The following is an 18,326-nucleotide window of genomic DNA, read 5'->3' as shown; positions in this document are numbered from 1 at the left end:
CATTTTAAGTGTATGCACAATGTGTATACACACTTCCCATATCTCCTGGAGAATAACACATACAAAATGCATAAATATATTTCTCCACAAATGGTTGTTCTGTAGTGCATATGTGCATACTGTATGTGATACATATTTAATGTTGTAGCATGACAAAGCCTTCTGACAGAAAGACATGTTCAAGTGCTTTTATTTAGGCTCCAGAGTTTCATTCAAGAAGTTATTTATTTTAAGTAGACTCCATAATGACATCCACATGTTTGTTACAGTTGTAAAGGTTGCTTTTTATATTAAACCCAGGAGCAGACACCAGGACAGGGAGAGGGTTTAAAAGGCTTTATTTTTGAAGGTGGAGGCAGTCACATGTCACATGTGAATCCAGTGGAGACTATGGGAGACTCACGAAAGTAAAGGTAGCTAGTAAGAGGTTTCTTGGTACACAGTTCAGTGAGGGCTGGTGGCAGAAGTGCTGGCAGCCGGGTCGTAGTGTGGTGACAGAGTATTAGTTTCACTTGAAAGTGAAGGACAGGCAAGGTTAGATGAATTGAGAACGATAAACAACTAGAGAGACTCAAACAAAATGAGAGAGAGTTTGACCACGTACCAGATACAGTAGACAAAATAATTTGGCAGCGAGCAGAGGGAGGTCCAGAATACATATGCTGGCACTGCTGATTAGATGTGTTGCAGGTGTATGTCACAGGTAGCTTCTCCGTCCCACAGGAAAACCACGCCCAGCCTCACCAGAGCACCTCTGTAACAACACATGCACAAAAAACTACACAAAAAGGCCACCAAAAGATGACAATGACAATGACATGACAATGTTAACACGTTAGTGACAATTTAGATTATGTTACATCTGCCTCAGCCACTCCCTCTACTTCCAGGGGTTAAATGCCCTTTCCCCAGTCTCTCCCCTGTCTGTCTGTCTGTGTGTGTGTGTGTGTCTGTGTGCGTCAGGCAGGCACGTGCAAACATAAAGGCAGGAACACACCAGCCCAACCGTTGGACATCTGAAGCGTTTGGAGAGACTCGGACGAGGTCGGGAACATATATGTTTGGTGTGTTCAGCTGCGTCGGAAGCTTTCGGAGCCGCGCGGACGTTGTCGGATCCGACTGAGCATGCGAAGTCTGAGGATGAGGGCCGTCGGACGTCTGAGCCATTGGATCCTCTGATTGGTTGTGTGCCAGCTGAATGGCCGTTCTGATTGGCGGTGTGCTGGTGAATCAGCGCGGTGTGTGGGAGGGACGGAATACTGTGTGCGCTTTGTTTTTCTATGCACTCCGTTCCGTCATTCCCCGTTTTCATGTTTTGCAGTAGTGGCACCAGACTAGTTGCTACGTCCGTTCAGGACGAATTAATTTGTGTAAGTTTGGTAATTCCTCGCTGCATGTTTAGTATGCAGCTGTTTTTATCGGAAATAGTTAAGTTTCATTTTGATCGAAAGTAAAGAGAGTTGCGTGCATAAGGTTCTCGTTTACAACTCACAACACAAGCGCCACCCGCTTATTGCATCTGCGCAAGCGCAGAACGTACACGCTACTGTGGCGTAGGCAGCACGTCGAAGCGGTGTGTTCAATGCAACTTTTCTGCCGAACGGGTCAGACAAGAGGCAAGGGAGTGGTCGGAGAGTGGTCGGATAAGGCAGTTGGACGTCTGGGCGGTGTGTGGGGGCCTTAAGGCCCAAAGGGTGCTTGAGCCCCTGCCCTTTTTGCTTCATATTATAAAATGCCCTTTTTGTGTGTTTTTTAATGAATACATAAAATCCTGTTGTGCAAAGGGATGTCAAAAAAACAGGGGTATAAAAACGCTACGGTTATCTAACGCACGTATTTCCTCGTAATATGGTGTTGTGTGTGAGTGTGAGTGTGTTGAGCCTAAAGCCGCTTCTCTGTCCGCTGCGGCTCCGCTGTCTCTCTCTACCAACGTCGCTACTTTCAAATTAAAAGCCCCCCGCTAAGAACCCTGTTCCAAACACCAATGGGGTGCAATGTAAAGCTCTTATTTAGAAGACAAAGAGAGAGAGAGAGAAGCCGCTGCCTCATCAGAACTCCACCACGCACGTAGATGAGACGTGACAGTGGAGCGACTTGAGGCTTTGTGAGTTATAAATCCATGAACATAACTTCCTTGTGGGGGCTAACAAGTCGCCGGTCACTTATTCAATGTGCTTAAATATGAGTCATATTTCAGAAGAGTGTCCATTTGTCCTTGTTAAGCTAACTGCTTGTTAATGAGAGTTAAGAATAATATGACAGCTGTCTGTGTCGGCTGTTTATCTGCCACAAATCTTAAACTTCTTTCAGATATTGAGTTTACTGCAACTTTGCTGTTGTAAACATTGCTGTTCCTACTAACATCCACAGTAGTAATTTCTTGGTTTTGACACATTTTAGATGTGTAGCCTGTATTTCTAGTTTGCACTTGCCCTCCAATAAATAGCCTAATAATAAACCAGTGTTTGATTGCTTTTTAAGAATTGCAGCTGAATAGCACGTCTTCCAAACCTCAGTATTATGATAATGTGAATAAACTCATGTTGACAATAACTTGTTGACACAAAAGAAATGGCAGTTGCATATCACTCACAGCTACACAGGATACACAGCTAAGTAGTTAGCTTTCTATAAGTACTGTGTTTACTAATTTTAAGTTAATCTACATATTGTGTTATTAAAGGAGAACTTTGGTCGATTTAAACATGCAGCTTCATTGCTCAAGCTGCCCTTGAATTGCCAGTACCAAAGATGCGAACACATTTGGTCCAACCATTACAGAGCTCCGTGAACGGAGATTTAGCATTGACAGCTAACAGCATGGGGTCAGAACTTTGCACTGTGTTTTAAGCGTCTTAACATGCTCCACATCTCACACCAAAAGTTATGCAACATCAGCAGACACCTTACAACACAGCACTGTAGCGTATATGACTCAAAATGAATAAAAAAAGTAGTTAAACCAGTGTGTTTGTGCAAGCAGCTACATATCGGTTTGTTCACATCGGGTGCACAGTGAAATTCCGACACCCCTCCATTGCGAAACCCCACCATTCCGAAACACCCCCACTCCGAAACACCGCTGTTCCGACCCTCCCCTCAAAACACCGTCGTTCCGAAATTAAACACCGCTGTTCCGAAATAGATTTTCAAGTTTACATTACCTCCTACATCAAACACTGCCGTCCGCTCACCGGCCGCACTCACACAACTCATTGCTTTTTATTGCTAATAGGCCTTTGTCACTATCTTCATTTATTATGTAGTATATTTTTGCTTGCAGCAAACACATTTAAACGTTTCTTACGTGTCTAATCTTTTTACACGCACTATCCGTGGTGCTGAAATCCCCACTTCCAGCCGCACTCGCACAACTCTGAAATAAACTGTGGCCCATGGGTGCGATCTGCCGGGGAATGACCCCTCTGCTCGTTCGTTTTAACAAAACTTGTCTTTGTGGAAGGTTAACAATGTATGAGTGGATTGAGCACTGCTGCTCAGTTTGTCTTTGAAAAAAAAAAGCAGAGGAGAAGACAATAAGCTAACTATGTATTTTTGATTCAATAAACACTACATGAAATTGATTGTGTATCCATCTCTTATAGCCATAGACGGATTATCATGACCATGGGCCTACACAGGCAAACTGTGCGCACGCAAAAGGCGCTGTAAGGCAAAAGCGCAAAGGCTGTTACATAATTACATTGAATGTAATAATGTCTGCAAACGTAATAAACCTCAAACACCTACTAATACTACTGACTGTGCGTGCAAAATCCAGCTGCTGACCCTCAACTCCGCTGTCACACAACGGATCCCCTGTCCGCGCTCCCTCTCTCTTGCCCGAAAAATAATTTCCATGAAGAAAACATTGCCTGACATTTAAATTTAAATTCCCAATACAAATCTCAAGGAATCTGGATGTATTGCTCATTTGTAAACACAACACTTATCAGTCTATAGGCAAGAATCTGAAGGTTTATTAATTCAATTCATTTCAAATTCGCTTTATTGGCATGAATGCCACAACAACATTATTGCTCCAAGCACCAAGAACCACGAAAAGAATACCTAGCACAGTACCATTATACTTGCTGTGTGTGTGTTTATGTGAAATAATAATAATAGTAATAATAATAATAATAATAATAATAATAATAATGATGATAACTTTGAACATTATCACAATTAAGTTATCAATCTGCGATGTAAACAAAATGCAAACATTACAGACTTCTAACCATTTTTCTAAAAGTGTCTGTATTTGAATTGAGAATAGTTTTTATATAAATTACACAAAAGGAAAAGAAAATGTGATTTGTTTTACCTATTTCAGCCAGAAGCGGTCATATTGACCGCACATCATTTCGCGGGATTTCATTCATTGTCTCTCTTGTCTCTGACTTTGTTAGCGGTCTCCAGCTGTGCGACTGTAACACAACTTTATATGAAGAAGGACTAACACTAATAGCCTAATTGATTCTTATTTCTTCCACTTACAGAACTGTTTACGACTCGAAACAATGTTATTATATATGACGTTTCTAAACCAAATGTCGTGGCTTCAAATGCATCATGCATCCCACATCCAGTTACGCAGGCAGCTGTCCAGGTGCTGAACCAGGTGACAAAGGCTGCACTCTGCGTTCTGATGTTTGCTGGGCAGATCTGTCCCCCTTGCTTTCTCATCCACTCTGTTGTGGGAGATCTCCCACAGAGCAAAATAAATACAAATTTTTTCTCTCCCCGCTCGGCTCGAGTGCGGCTGAACTCTGGCTTGAGCCCACTTCACCCAGGCGCGAGCCTGCAGCCCCCGCTCCTGCTGACAACAGACCGGGGTAGAAAACAGACATTCCTTTGCTCAGAACCCATATCAAGCTGTGTCTGAATATGTCTGAAGATCGGTATAATGCATTGGAGTAATTTTCATACAATTTCCGATAGGGATGTCCCGATCAGGTTTTTTTTACCCCGATCCCGATCCGAGTCCTTTAATATTTAGTATCTGCCGATACCGAGTCCCGATCCGATACTTAGCCTTAACTAATATTTTCCTAGATAATACAGCTGCATTAAGAAAAAAAGTACCTGCATCTAAGCTATTCCTTAATAGGTTTTTATTATTTTGTTGAAACAAAGTCTATACTTTCATATGGCTCTTTCTTATTCTGCCTATGCTATTACAACACTGGCCTCCACCTTCCTTGTGTTAGCAGGTGAGTGTGTGACGCTGCACTGTGACAGCAGACCCTCGTGTACAGCCAGCTGAAGTGTGTGTGAGACGCAGCTCACGCTTGGTACCTCCATATAATCCTTTGCTTATTTCATGTACTTTACGTTGTCACATAAAATGACGTGGACACGTTGCTTGTCTATTAACGCGTTCAGCATCTCCTGGATTGCCTGCTTTACATGCTCTGCTGTATGAGACCCACGAAACTAGTGCGCATATACCGGCATGTTGTAACTCGAAAGTGGAATAAATGTAATGCAGAGATGGTAGGGCATACCGGGGATTCAAAAACTCCAGGTGACGAAGAAAACCCTGATCCTCTACCACGGAGATGAGCTGGTTATCCAGAGAGATTAATTTGATGACCCTCTCTGTATTATTTGTGGACATGTCGCTGAGGATATTTCTCATAACTGAAAGTATCCGCGACTGTTTGCTGCTTTGGTCTCCTTGCCTGTACTCTTGAGTGAACACGTTGTATTCTATGAGTTTTTGTTTTGTATATGCTGTATCAAATGAGTAGTAAAATGCAGCTCCGCAAAACGGCCATATAGCAGATGTTACATATCGCATCTTTCGCTTTCTAATTGGCGTTATTTCCACACTGCAGACACTTTATTCACAGGTTTGCCAGAGTAATGCCACGCGCGCGTCTGCGTTCTGCCACAAATTGTGCTCTGACGTTAAAAGAAAAATAAATAAAAATCGGGTTTGGGTCCACGTTCCAAATTGCCGATTCCGATCAGAGGAAAAATGCCCAGATCGGCTCCGATCCCGATCCTACAGATCGGATCGGGACATCCCTAATTTCGGATATTTAGCATGATAAAGTAATTTCAATTCAACATAGCCATTTGTCCAGCTGAAGCATAATGAGCATTATGTCATTAATATGAAGTAGGCTTGTTTCGCGGTTAATCAGCCACATGATCCGTTTGAACCCACAAAGGAAAAAAGGATAAATGCACAGCCTCCGTTTCCTTTCTGATTGTGTCCGTTCGGAGTTAGGGGGTTTCGGAATGGAGGGGTTTCCCCAATAGACTTTTCGACTGAAAAAAAGGGAAACCCCGCCATTACGATGAATTGAAGTCTATGTTCGGAACAGCAGGGTTTCGGAAAGGCGGGGTGTAACCGTTGACATCTGTGCCTTCCAGTAGCGAGACCAAACTAGTCAATCCGTCGAGCGTGCGCTTACTTCCTCACTGGCGGAGACGGAAACGTATTCCAGCATTTTTGTTTTTGTGTTCTTAATGTACATGTCCATGTTACAGCCATGAGCCTTCCAATAGCCTGTTAAGTCTGTTAAGTGCACACTCGATGGATATACTAGTTTGGTCTAGCTACCGGAAGACACGGATGTCAACAAACCGATATGTAGCTGCTTGCACAAACACACTGTTTTAACTACTTTTTTATTCATTTTGAGTCATACACGCTACAGTGCTGTGTGCTAAGGTGTCTGCTGATGTTGCATAACTTTTGGTGTGAGATGTGGAGCATGTTAAGACGCTTAAAACACAGTGTAAAGTTCTGCCCCCATGCTGTTAGCTCTCAATGCTAAGTCTCCGTTCACGGAGCTCTGTAATGGTTGGACCAAATGTGTTCGCGTCTTCGGTACTGGCAATTCAAGGGCAGCTTGAGCAATGAAGCTGCATGTTTAAATCGACCGAAGTTCTCCTTTAAGGTCAGAAAAAATTGTTGGCGCGCGCTATGCACATACTGTCCTTTTCTGACTTTGAGCCCCTGCCCCTCTATAATCATGTTCACGTCCCTGGCGTCAGGTATGCCGGGGACAGAGCAGAGAGGTAACCACCAGCTGCTCCCAATCCTGCAATCAGCTCAGCCCTGCCACCTCCACGCTGCCAGATTGTAGATTGTGTTCCTAACTTTGAACTTGTTGTAATCCTGATCTCTGCTTTAGACTTTTGTTTCTGCTCTGCTCTCCAGCCCCTGACAATCTGGACCTGCTTCCCTCGTCCGCTCTGGATCCAGCCTCCCGGACTGCTCCCCCCTCCGGAACTCTCCCCCTGTCAGGTTGGGGTAAAAGGGGAGACTATGGAAAAGGGGAAGGTGGACCCAAATGCAGTTAAACCCGAGAGGCAAGGCGTGGGGAACAAAAGGCGAGCTTTATTTAAAAGCTGAACACAAAAACAGAAGCAGGCAAAGTAGCAAATGAAAGCGAGGCAAAGTAGCAAATTAAAGCAGGGCAAAGTGGCAACTAAAAGGCAAGCCAAAGTACAAAGAAAAAGGCAAAGTTCAAATCAAAAATGCAAAATGCAAAACTCCAAAAACACATACCGTGGGGGAACAAGGAACAGACAGAGACAGAGGCAGAGGCAGAGGCACAGGAACTGGAGCATGGAGCATGGACAAAGACGGACGCTGACAAGAACAATGACCAGACAAGGAGTGAAGGGAACACAGAGACTAAATACACAAACACTGATGACAAGACGAGGAACAGGTGAGGTGGACCAACAGGTGAGATAACGAAGGGGAGGAGCACATGAGAACATGAAGGGACCAGGGCAATGGACAGAGGGAGCCAGAGGGAACATAGGAAAATACACAGGAGAACTTAAAGGACACATGAGGGTATGGAAAAACAAGACACAAGACAAGATACAGAGACATGGAAATCAAATACAAGAAAACACAAGACAAAACCAGACAACCCAACAAACAGATCTACAGTCATGACACCCCCTCCACGGACTCTGCCTGTTTCAATACATTAATCTGGTTTGAACTCTACCTCTTGCTCCCGTCTGTGTCCGCTGTTGGGTCCCCTGTTTCATTGGCACGTAACAGATTACTCTATTACACTTAGTTTGTATGCTGGCCTAAAAGTGGAGCATCACAGTTAATTTTTAATCAGAAACCGCATTCCAGTTGGAAAAAACTGTGGAACGAGTAAGTGGACTTGAAGTTGAGCTTCAAGGTCAAGAATTAATTGTCTACCTCATTGTTTGTCTAAATCTAAACTTAATTGTACCAGCATCGTATTGAGTTAAAATGTCAATACAGTTTCCAAATGTACTCCAAAGACATGAGTGTGCAAAGATAAGCCTCACGTTCACTGAAGTAAAAAGTACCCAAATGTTTTTTTATATATTTAAAGTATAGTAGTGTACTTGAGTATCAAAAGTAAAAGTAAAAGTAAATTATACACATATACATGATGAATATACTTTGTACTAAAGGTTGACTGATGTGATTGTGGTGTCACAAGGAGCGTGCTTTGGGCAGCACTTGGTTAAGAATACATTTTATACCAAACAACACCACCCTGGGGGTCTCACCAAGGGAACCTTTACGTTCTTTTAAAGGACAACTTGTCAACTAAATAAGGCACTCAGGTCCGTTTTACAATGGAGGCAGAGACAGCATTTCTGGGTACACCACATTTATTAATTTCAATTTTAAAAGTCTTAAAACTTCAACATTAAGAAGTCACTCACTGGGGCAAAAAGAGGAACTTATCAGGGCTGAGACTTAGTAGGGGAGATGGGTCCAAAACAAAGGGGATCCCAGGAACACCACACATTGAAGTAAAAAAAAAGTGAACCAAAATCAACCTAAAAGTGCAAATCACAAGAGGGACACTGCCACCGGGACACCAATCCACCACCCTAGGCTCAGCACCTGAATTGGGGAAGTCAGAGGACAGCAGGTGAGAACAGAAACAAAATTAAATGCAACTAATCACAAAAACACAAGAAATCAAGACCTAATTGATCAAATCTCTAATAACACAATAGCAAATCAAATAGAATTAACAAAATCTACATAATCACAAATTAGATTTACTTACAACCCGCAAGGACCAAAATTACTGTAAAGTTAACATTAATCAAAATTACAGGTTGAAGTGAAACCAATTGTTACAAAAGAAAATAAAGAAAATGCCATAAAGAACTGATCACAACGAAAATGAAATAAACTTTCCCACTGTTCTCTCTCTCTCAATTCAATTCAATTGGCTTTATTGGCATGAGGTAACACTGTACATATTGCCAAAGCAAGCGTTTGGAATTCAAAATAATAATAACAATAAAGGCAAACAATATTTACAAGAAATTCGTTATACTGTATGTATACTATGTATAAGTTATGATTGACTCAATCACAGTCATAGTCACAACAGGACTGTAATAACAAAAATAAGAAAACAACAAACAAACAAACAAAAAAATATTGTCACTTCCTGTCTCTCAGTCTATGGCAGGCACAAAGACTGTGGAAGTCTGTGTGTGTGTGTGTGTGTGTGTGTGTGTGTGTGTGTGTGTGTGTGTGTGCGTGCGTGTGTTGGTGTTGGTGGTGGTGTTTGTGTGGGTGTGTGTGTGTGTGTGTGTGCGCGTTTATGTTGATACAAGAAATAAGTAAATAAATGAATAAGTAAGAATGAAATTGTTAAAAACAATTAAAAGAAGTAAATTCTGAGTTGTTTCTCAGGTTCCACTGGCTGTCCTCAGGTCGTGACATGAGATGATGAATTTGGCTGCAATGTTCTCACATTTGGGCATTTCCTCAAGTAAATATGGGAGTTTCTCCATGTTTGTTGTGTGTTCAAATTCAGGGTGTATTTGTATTATTTTGGGAAAGTGTTGATTTCTCAGAGCCTGGTATTTGGGGCACGAGGTGAGGAAGTGCAGTTCTGACTGGACCTGTTGTCGGTCACAGTGGGAGCAGAGTCTCTCCTCCTCTGGCAGCCAGCTCTGTCTGTGCCGACCCTTCTCTACAGCCAGGCTGTGTTCACTGAGTCTGTACATAGTCAAGGCTTTTCTTCATTTAGGATCTGTTACTGTGCTCGGATCATTTGCTAATGTGAAGTTTCTTTTTAGGGTCAGATAACATTTTAATTTACTCTGCGTTTTAGTTGTTTCCTTCCAGTATGTGATATAGATTTCTTTTTGTTGGTTGATAATTTGGTTTGGTCTGATTGACTTGGTGTTGTGGTCCCGAGGCTGTCCGGGCCATGTTGGGTTGTCTGGACAGAACCTCAGGACCAGCTGGCTGAGGGGACTCTTCTCTGGCTTCAGCTCTTGGCAGGTTAGGGCTTTGTGATGGTATGTCTGGGGGTGATTTTAGGTGATTGTAAAATTGAATTGCTCTTTTTTGTATTTTCAATATGAGGGGGAATTGGCCGAGTTCTGCTCTACATGCGTTGTTTGGTGTTTTTCTCTGGACGTGCATGATGTTCTTACAGAACTCTGTGTGGAAAGATTCTATTATTGTTTTGTCCCATTTGTCAAATTCATGGTTTAGTTTTGGTCCCCAAATTTCACTGCCATAGAGAATTATCGGTTCTAATACAAATTGGAAAATTTTAAGCCAGATTTTAATTGGAATGTCCAGTTTGATATTTCTTCTAATTGCATAGAAAGCTCTCCTTGCTTTGTCTCTCAGGGGTCCGTTTCACAAAGCAGGTTCAACAAACTCTGAGTCTAACCCTGAACTCTGAGTTGATCTACTCTGAGATAGGAAACTCTGAGTTTTCGGTTCCAGAACAGCTGATTTGAGTTAGTTTGATCAACTCGGAGTAGTTTAACCTGGAGTTAAGCGCGTGCACCACAAGTATAAAAAGACAGCATCAATGGAGCCCTGATTCGACGAGTCACCATGGCAACAGGGAAGAGGAGGGCTACGTTTTTCACCCCACTGAAATTGGAAATATTAATGCGCTCATACGGTAAGTTTGAGCACGTTTTTAAAAGAAAGTGTAACACCGCTGCAGCAGCAAAAGAGAGGGAGACGGCATGGGAGAACATTGCTGCTCGGGTGAGTGCGTAAGTTTAAATGTAGTCCTTTCCAATCACAGTAATATTACAGGGGGAAACTGCTTGAGTGGTAGCCTATTAATTTATTTCATTTAGGTGCAACCCCGGCTGAGAAGCGCACTTGGCTGCAGCTTAAGATGAAACATAAAAACATTCGACCTCTGCATAATCTCATGGGGGTACCTCATTTTGATCATGTTTTACATTGTAAAGTAAATATTAAGTGGCTGTTTGACTGTACAGTTGTTTTATCCCCAACATAATGCTGTTTTCACACACATAAATGTCTTCTCATCTATATCATGTTCTGTTAAATAATTAAGCCTATTTAAACTAACACAGACTTCTACTCAGCCAACAGAAAGAAAGCAGATGCCCGTAAAACGGGTGGTGGCCCAGCATCGCCACCTCTAACGGAGGCAGAGGAGCTGAAAATGATAAAGATGGGTAGTAGCCGTTTCAGGGCGAGGCACACTTTTCTGACCGCTCTGCTCTGCATCTCCGACGTTGCATAAAAAACTCCCATTTGAAAAAAAACGCAGCGCAACACAATATCTGCTGGGATGTGAGAGCATGACTTCGGTTGGTAATGTTGGAAATGTAAGGACGGATTAGGTTGTGTATGTAAATGATGGACTGTGACGTGAAACGGTACCGCTCAAAAAGATAATTGTCTGGAAATGCAAGAACATTTATGCGCGGTCTGATAATCATCTCCCGACGAATATTTAATTCTCTGCGCAGTAATGCTGCACCTTCATCCACGGGATCATTATCAAAAGGACATGCCATGGTAGTGAAAATAGTCGCCACCTAATATAACTTTTAATGAAGGCCTACTGACTGATTTTTGCAATGATCAATGAGAACTACACTATGCCAAAACTCGCCTGCTGACTGAATGAATGAGGAAATCAAATACCGTGTGTGGCTGAAAGAGGGCGGAGACAGAGAGAAACTCGAGGTTTGTTGAGAAAAACCTGGTCCCGACCAGGTTAGGTTCAGAGAGTATGTTACCATGGTAACTGACCGAGAGCTTAAGTTACCTCTCTCTGTGAAACAGGCTAGAGTTACCCCTCTTTCTCTGGTTTGAGTTACCTCCCTTTGTGAAACGGAAAACTCAGAGTTTCCCTCATTTCAGGGTTAACAGACTCAGAGTTTTCACTAAACCTGCTTTGTGAAACGGACCCCTGATCTTTCACAGCCAAGTTGAAGCTCCCTGTGGAGCTTATGTTGAGGCCAAGGTATGTGTAGTTTTTTGTATGTTGTAATTTAGTGGTGTCCAAATAGAAATTGTGTGTGTTGTCCTGACTTCTGGACTGCTTCTGGAGGATCATAATTTTGGTTTTCTTTGGGTTGACTGTCAGAGCCCAGGACTGACAGAATGTATGCAGGAGGTTGAGGTGCTGCTGTAGACCTTCTTTTGTTGGTGACAGCAACATCAAGTCATCTGCGTACAGGAGATTCTTAACTTCTGTGCCATTCAGATTGAGACCAGGTGCCATGGATTGATCTAATTGACATGCAAATTCATTGATGTATAAATTGAACAGGATTGGACTAAGGTTGCATCCCTGCCTCACCCCACGACCTTGGGGAAAGAAGGCTGTTTGTTTGTCTCCTATTTTAACTACACATTTACTGTTTGTGTACATAGATTTTATTACATCATATGTTTTTCCTCTCTCTCTCTCTCTCTCTCACACACACACACACACACACACACACACACGATGTGACAGGTTCGACAGTACACAGTTCAATATGGCATTGCCTAGCAACAATTCAGCCACGGCAACACTAAAACAAGACCTGGATGAAGGCTAACGCTTAGCCAGCTGTAGTGAGCAGCCGAAAGCCAGGCAGGCAGCGTTGGAGCACCGCAACCGCGGATGCAACTAAAAGTGAGTCAAAGTGTGAATCCAAGCAATGCTTCAGAGCAGAGAAGCAACGCAGCTGTTAGCAGTTAGCAGTGCAGCTGTTTGCGGTTAGCAGCAAAGCAGCTAGTGGTGAGGTAAAGCAGCGAAGCAAAGAAGCAGTGATTTCTTGCAGGTTAGCAGTTACTATGCCGCTACACAGGTGTCTTTACCCTACAATAAAAGAACAGATATGAGCAATTTACGAGTGGCTGGAGGAGGAAGCTAAAGTCACCGCGCTACATACCAATCAGGCAATCACGGTCGGCACGGCATGGAGCAAAGCGATCAGCTACACGGCGACCAGTAGCGGACAGCGAGCGGCACACAACAAGCAGTGAGCAATGTGCAGCCAGCAGCAACACCCAAGCGAGCCGCTGAAATAAAATAACCAGAATTAAACAATTGGATGGACAGCGTGAGACCAGACTGTAGTCGCGCCGGCAGCCTACCTGCCACCAAGAGAAAGCGGAAGTTAAGGGCGGCAGGAAGTGACGTGACCCAGGCTCCGTCAGGCAAGAGGACAACCAGGTGCCTTCTGCCTCCCTTTATAAGGTGCTCCCCCACAGTGATTGGCTGGGAAGAGCCACACAACTGAAACCCATCAAACACTACTTCATACTGCTACATACAGTATACATATCTGATATTTAGCATCTCTGTGATTATCTGAATCAGTTTTTTTAAGATTTCAGATTTCCAATAAAATGTATTTAAAAATGCACGTTGCATGTTGGCTCTAATGCAGCATGCAATCTGCAAAATAAATACTGACTTAAATACTGACTCAAGTTTTCAAATACATGTAGTGGAGTAAAAGGTACAATATTTGTTTTCAAAAAATGGATTGGAATGGAGGTAAAGTCCAAGTATCTCAAAACTCGACTGATGTACAGTACGTGAGTTCTGTATTTAGTTACATTTAATAACTGTTCGATTGTACCACTACATAGAAGTTTCCAGGATTGCCCATGTCAGTATACCTTTAACTAGAGATGCACGGATCAGGATTTTTGGGGCCGATCACCGATCACCGATCACCAAAAGCAGTATCTGCAGATCCCAATATTGCCGATCACCGATCACAGCGTCAAATCCATAAATTCTTCTATATTGTTGTCTTGTGTAACTTTCATATATTTAATTAATGATTCTTTTTACACAACATTGACATTGTATTATTAAGTATAAAAATTAGGAGATGAGAAAGTATCATGAATTGACCACCGTTTTATTGCAGGCTGAGGCAATGTACAATATTTCACACTCTAGAGACTCTCTTAGAGGCAACTTGGACTCAGCTTACATAGAGTAACTGTAGCTTACTAGTGGGAATTCATGCAGTCAGGGTGGGAATTTTGTCATTTTAGGGCAAGTCCATTTGGCCTGCACTTTTTTTGTCAGGGGCACCAAGGCCACATGACAGGGCACAAAGGCCACTGAGAAAAATGTGTTGATTTACCTTTCAGACTGATACCATAACATCCTAATTTATAATAAGACATGGATTGTGTATTAAAACATTTTTTTAATACCAAAATCAAGTTAAAGTTACATTAGAAAGTAGCTTTTGTTAAGTAGGGTTAGGGTGAGGTGATTTTTGTGACACCACACTGAATATTAGTGTTATTGAATATTTCTCCCAATAGAAATTCCCCAAAATTATGGCAAAGCACATTTTTTCCAAACGAAAAATTGTAGAATAGACCACTGATGTGTGGAGTGATTTTGGTGACACTACACTCTGAATAAAAGTGAAGTTATTGAATTTTTTGTAGTTTATATTTTCTGTGTTGCACTTTGTAGACGGTCCCTGCGCCCTCGTCTCACAGCTGGCTGACCATACAGACCAGAGTTAATGTCCAGACGCTCGTTTTGATGAAAATACGGTTGTAGCTCGTTGTCTATCGTAGTACGGTATGACAGAGCCGTCGTTTGTGTTTTAACAAGGTTGCACTTATGAGTTATTGATCTGGGAAGTTCGAATCTGTGAATATATTTCCAACTTTACCGGACTAAATCCTACCACATAAGTCAGTTACGTATCATCGTTACGCTGCGCTCGCTCGCTGTGCTGTAAGTTTCGTTCTTCTGTTTTGAGACGTTGCTGCTGCTGTTTGAGAGGCTTTCACGTGAGATCATCATGATGATGAGACTCCACCTGCGCGAACCGCGGACTCACTAAAGTTACTGTGAGTGACTACTGTGCACTCAGGTGGCTGGAATTCAGGGCAAGCTTGCTACGCTGACCGGGCCAGGGGCACAGAGGCCACTGTGGCGCAGGGCAACAGGGGCCATGAAATTCCCTCCCTGCATGCAGTTAATGCACTGTCTTTATACTTAAACGTCATCTGATCGGCCTGATGTGATCTATGTTGAGAACTCCGATCAAAACCGATAGGGGCATTATCGGCCGATTGCGATTGGTTGCCGATCGGTGCATCTCTACCTTTAACACGATGTTGTCACGTGTTAGTGTTACATATGACCAGGTTAATACTCCTAATCCTTCAAAGATAAATCCTGCTGAGGCTGCTTTACAACAACCACTTGCCGTTAATTGATAGTAATCAATCATTCAATCAAAGCTTTATTGTCATTTTGTTGTTCCAACAAAGCAGCACAACGAAAATGAGATTACGTTTCTCCAGGATCATTAATAGAAGACAATAAATAACACACAATATATAAATATGATAATTTAAAACTAAAACTATGACTAAGGGCTCATGAAGTGCATCAGTGCACATGCTCCAGATCAGCAGTTCATCAATCTAACAGCTTGTGGAAGGAAGCTGTTGATAAGTCTGTTAGTTCGGCCCTTATGACTCCGGAACCGTTTTCCTGATGGGAGCAGTTCAAAGAATGTGTGGAGAGGGTGGGAGGCGTCCCTGATGATGTTCAGTGCCCTGCTCCTGCAGCGGCTTTGGAAGAGTTCAGATTCAGCAGATTATTAACCATGACATTTCTTTAACAACTAATGAGTTGCGTTTTCCAGCATAGCAAATTATCACATTTAAGGTGAGTTATCAAACAGTATATTCATTTTCCATACAAAGTGTAAGTTTGTAACCTATGTCAAATTAGAGAAGGTTTAAAGAAAAGATTTACTGCGTAGTTAATTTTATGTACGCTAGTTTGCGTTCGCTTCATATGGATGGCCTTGGGCCAAGCATATTATTTCCTTCATTTTCCCGCCATAAAGACTTTAGTTTTCTTGGGATCAGGACTCAATATCACAAGATAACATTTTTTGTTTTGTCGTTTTCCTCAGTGCCATAAAGAGAAAGAGTTGTGACACTCTGTGAAGTCACCGCCGGGGCAGTCACGTGGTTCATGTAAGCCCCAATAGTTCCAAAACACAGGCTGGCTGTCATGTTCTTCTATGGGACATACAGCAGCGACTGCGTTATTGAACGGTAAATATTAATAAAAAACACACACCCAAGCTTTTTCAGCTCTTATGGCATTATTACATTGTTCTTAAAGTCAGTTTTGCATTTTGAAAGGCAGGGTGACAACAAAAAGCTGTATTACTTTGATAAGTTTTACATTTTTGGAGGGAAAAGCTTAGTGTTCATGTTTAAATTTTCTTTTCATTATCATTCATCCAATGATACATGTCTCATGATTTTCATTTTAGCGCAACTGGCCTGTATTAATGATTCCCGTGATTTGGCTTATAAATTGATTCAGCCATTAGCTTCATGATAGCACTAAGAGGTCTGCCATGGTCCATTTCAGCATTCACCTAGCAGCTAGCTCACTTCTTCTGATGAAAGTGGCCACCCCCAGGACCACAACATGAAACATGATCATGTTAAGAATATTACTACATTATTTAAGATTAAGCCATACACATATTATCAAAACTATTACAGAATAAAAACTAAGTGCAGAGCTATTAAGATTTTTCTCTGTGATTCTGGGTTTGTGCACAGAGTAAGAGTAAGGGTAACATTAGCTGTAACTCAACCCAAGTAACTTAAGCAATTAACTATTATAACAAAACACTTGTAACTCCTGTTACAGTTATTGAGACACCAATGTAAGGATGGCTGATACAAATGAAGTTTTTTAAAGAAAGTATTTTTTATTAAACAATGACAGACAACAAGAATGTGTGCTTGTGTGTGTGAACAAGAAAAACAAAAACCAGGGGCAGGTGATCCATGACACCGCAACCATGAAGAACCAAATGAAAAAAAAAACTCAGGACAAGAACCAAATTAGCAGACCATTAGCAGACCATTAGCAGCAGCCACCGCCAGCATCGTCAGCCGCCGTGACCACCATTGTCAGTCGCCGTGACCTCCATCTTCAGCCGCCGTGACCACCACCAGCAGCAGCCGCTTAAAATAAAGCGCAGTAGCCTACATGGAAGAGAGTAACCATGTTAAATTGAACACGGAACAGTACAAAAAATTAAGTGCAGCCAACAACACATCACATAATGAAAAGTTAGTGTGTCCCAAAATTCAATGAAATATTTATCACAAATGCCCCATTATTTCTACTACTGCTAGCAGCTAGAACTAGTCTTATATCACACACATAACGGACTAACAAGCTGACATGGTCAGGTTCAGCAGATACAAGCCAAAATAAGTAAACCCCGTGTAAAATCCTGCTTGTTAGTTACCAAACATCATAAAAGTTGCTAGCGATTCATTACCGGACTCTTACGTTACCTTCACAGCTAGGGTTGCCACCTTGGATTTGTGGAAAAAAAGGGACACTTGACCAAATGTTGCAGCGGGGGGTCAACATGTCAACAGGAGGACAGACACACAGTAATTTAATCATTTGTTAATACATTTATTCATAAAGACAATAACAACCAATTTGTTGTATTAACACAACTGGAAAAATGTATGTTTTGCAATCTGATCCGAATTACTATGAACTCTTGGGATGAGGATGCGCACACACACGCACGCACCCCTGATGCTGACTGCATAAAAGTGGCGATGGCTGCATGTTTTCATTTTTGCGTGGATTTTCATTGTAATTTTAGAGATTTTAGCTGGACACAAAACACATATGGCAGAAAATTTGTATAACATGTTACATGGCACGTTATTTGACACGTGCTAAAAGAATAAGATAAGATTTACAGCCTCACCCCACACCATGTTCTCTAATGCAGACATCAAGTTTAAATATTTTACCAACAGTGTTTTACAGGAGGATGATCTGAACAGCTGTTCTATTCACACTTAAAATGTTTTTTGTCTTTTCAATGTAATTTTCAATCTATGAAATCAAACTCTGCCTTTTTTTTGCTTTACTCTTTCAAATAATCAACCATCTACAGAACTTTTCAGTACGCCATTTTGCTACTTCTTCTTCTCATCATCATTATCATTAATTAATATTATTAATAATGATATTGTT

At 41.9% G+C, this 18,326-nt stretch overlaps 1 long non-coding RNA gene across 1 annotated transcript; it reads right to left on the bottom strand.

Annotated features, from left to right (window-relative positions):
• Positions 1–321: 321 nt before the first annotated feature.
• On the bottom strand, positions 322–8,875 carry LOC115597441 (uncharacterized). The gene is made up of 3 exons (XR_003987104.1): positions 8,695–8,875; positions 605–754; positions 322–511 (listed from the first exon to the last, which is right to left on the bottom strand). It is a non-coding gene; the product is annotated as an uncharacterized LOC115597441 (long non-coding RNA).
• Positions 8,876–18,326: the final 9,451 nt, after the last annotated feature.

The sequence above is a fragment of the Sparus aurata genome, chromosome 16 (assembly GCF_900880675.1).
Source record: "Sparus aurata chromosome 16, fSpaAur1.1, whole genome shotgun sequence".
Lineage (NCBI taxonomy): Eukaryota > Metazoa > Chordata > Actinopteri > Spariformes > Sparidae > Sparus > Sparus aurata.
The sequence above is the reverse complement of the archived record's forward strand: the minus strand, read 5'-3'. Positions and strand labels throughout refer to the sequence as shown.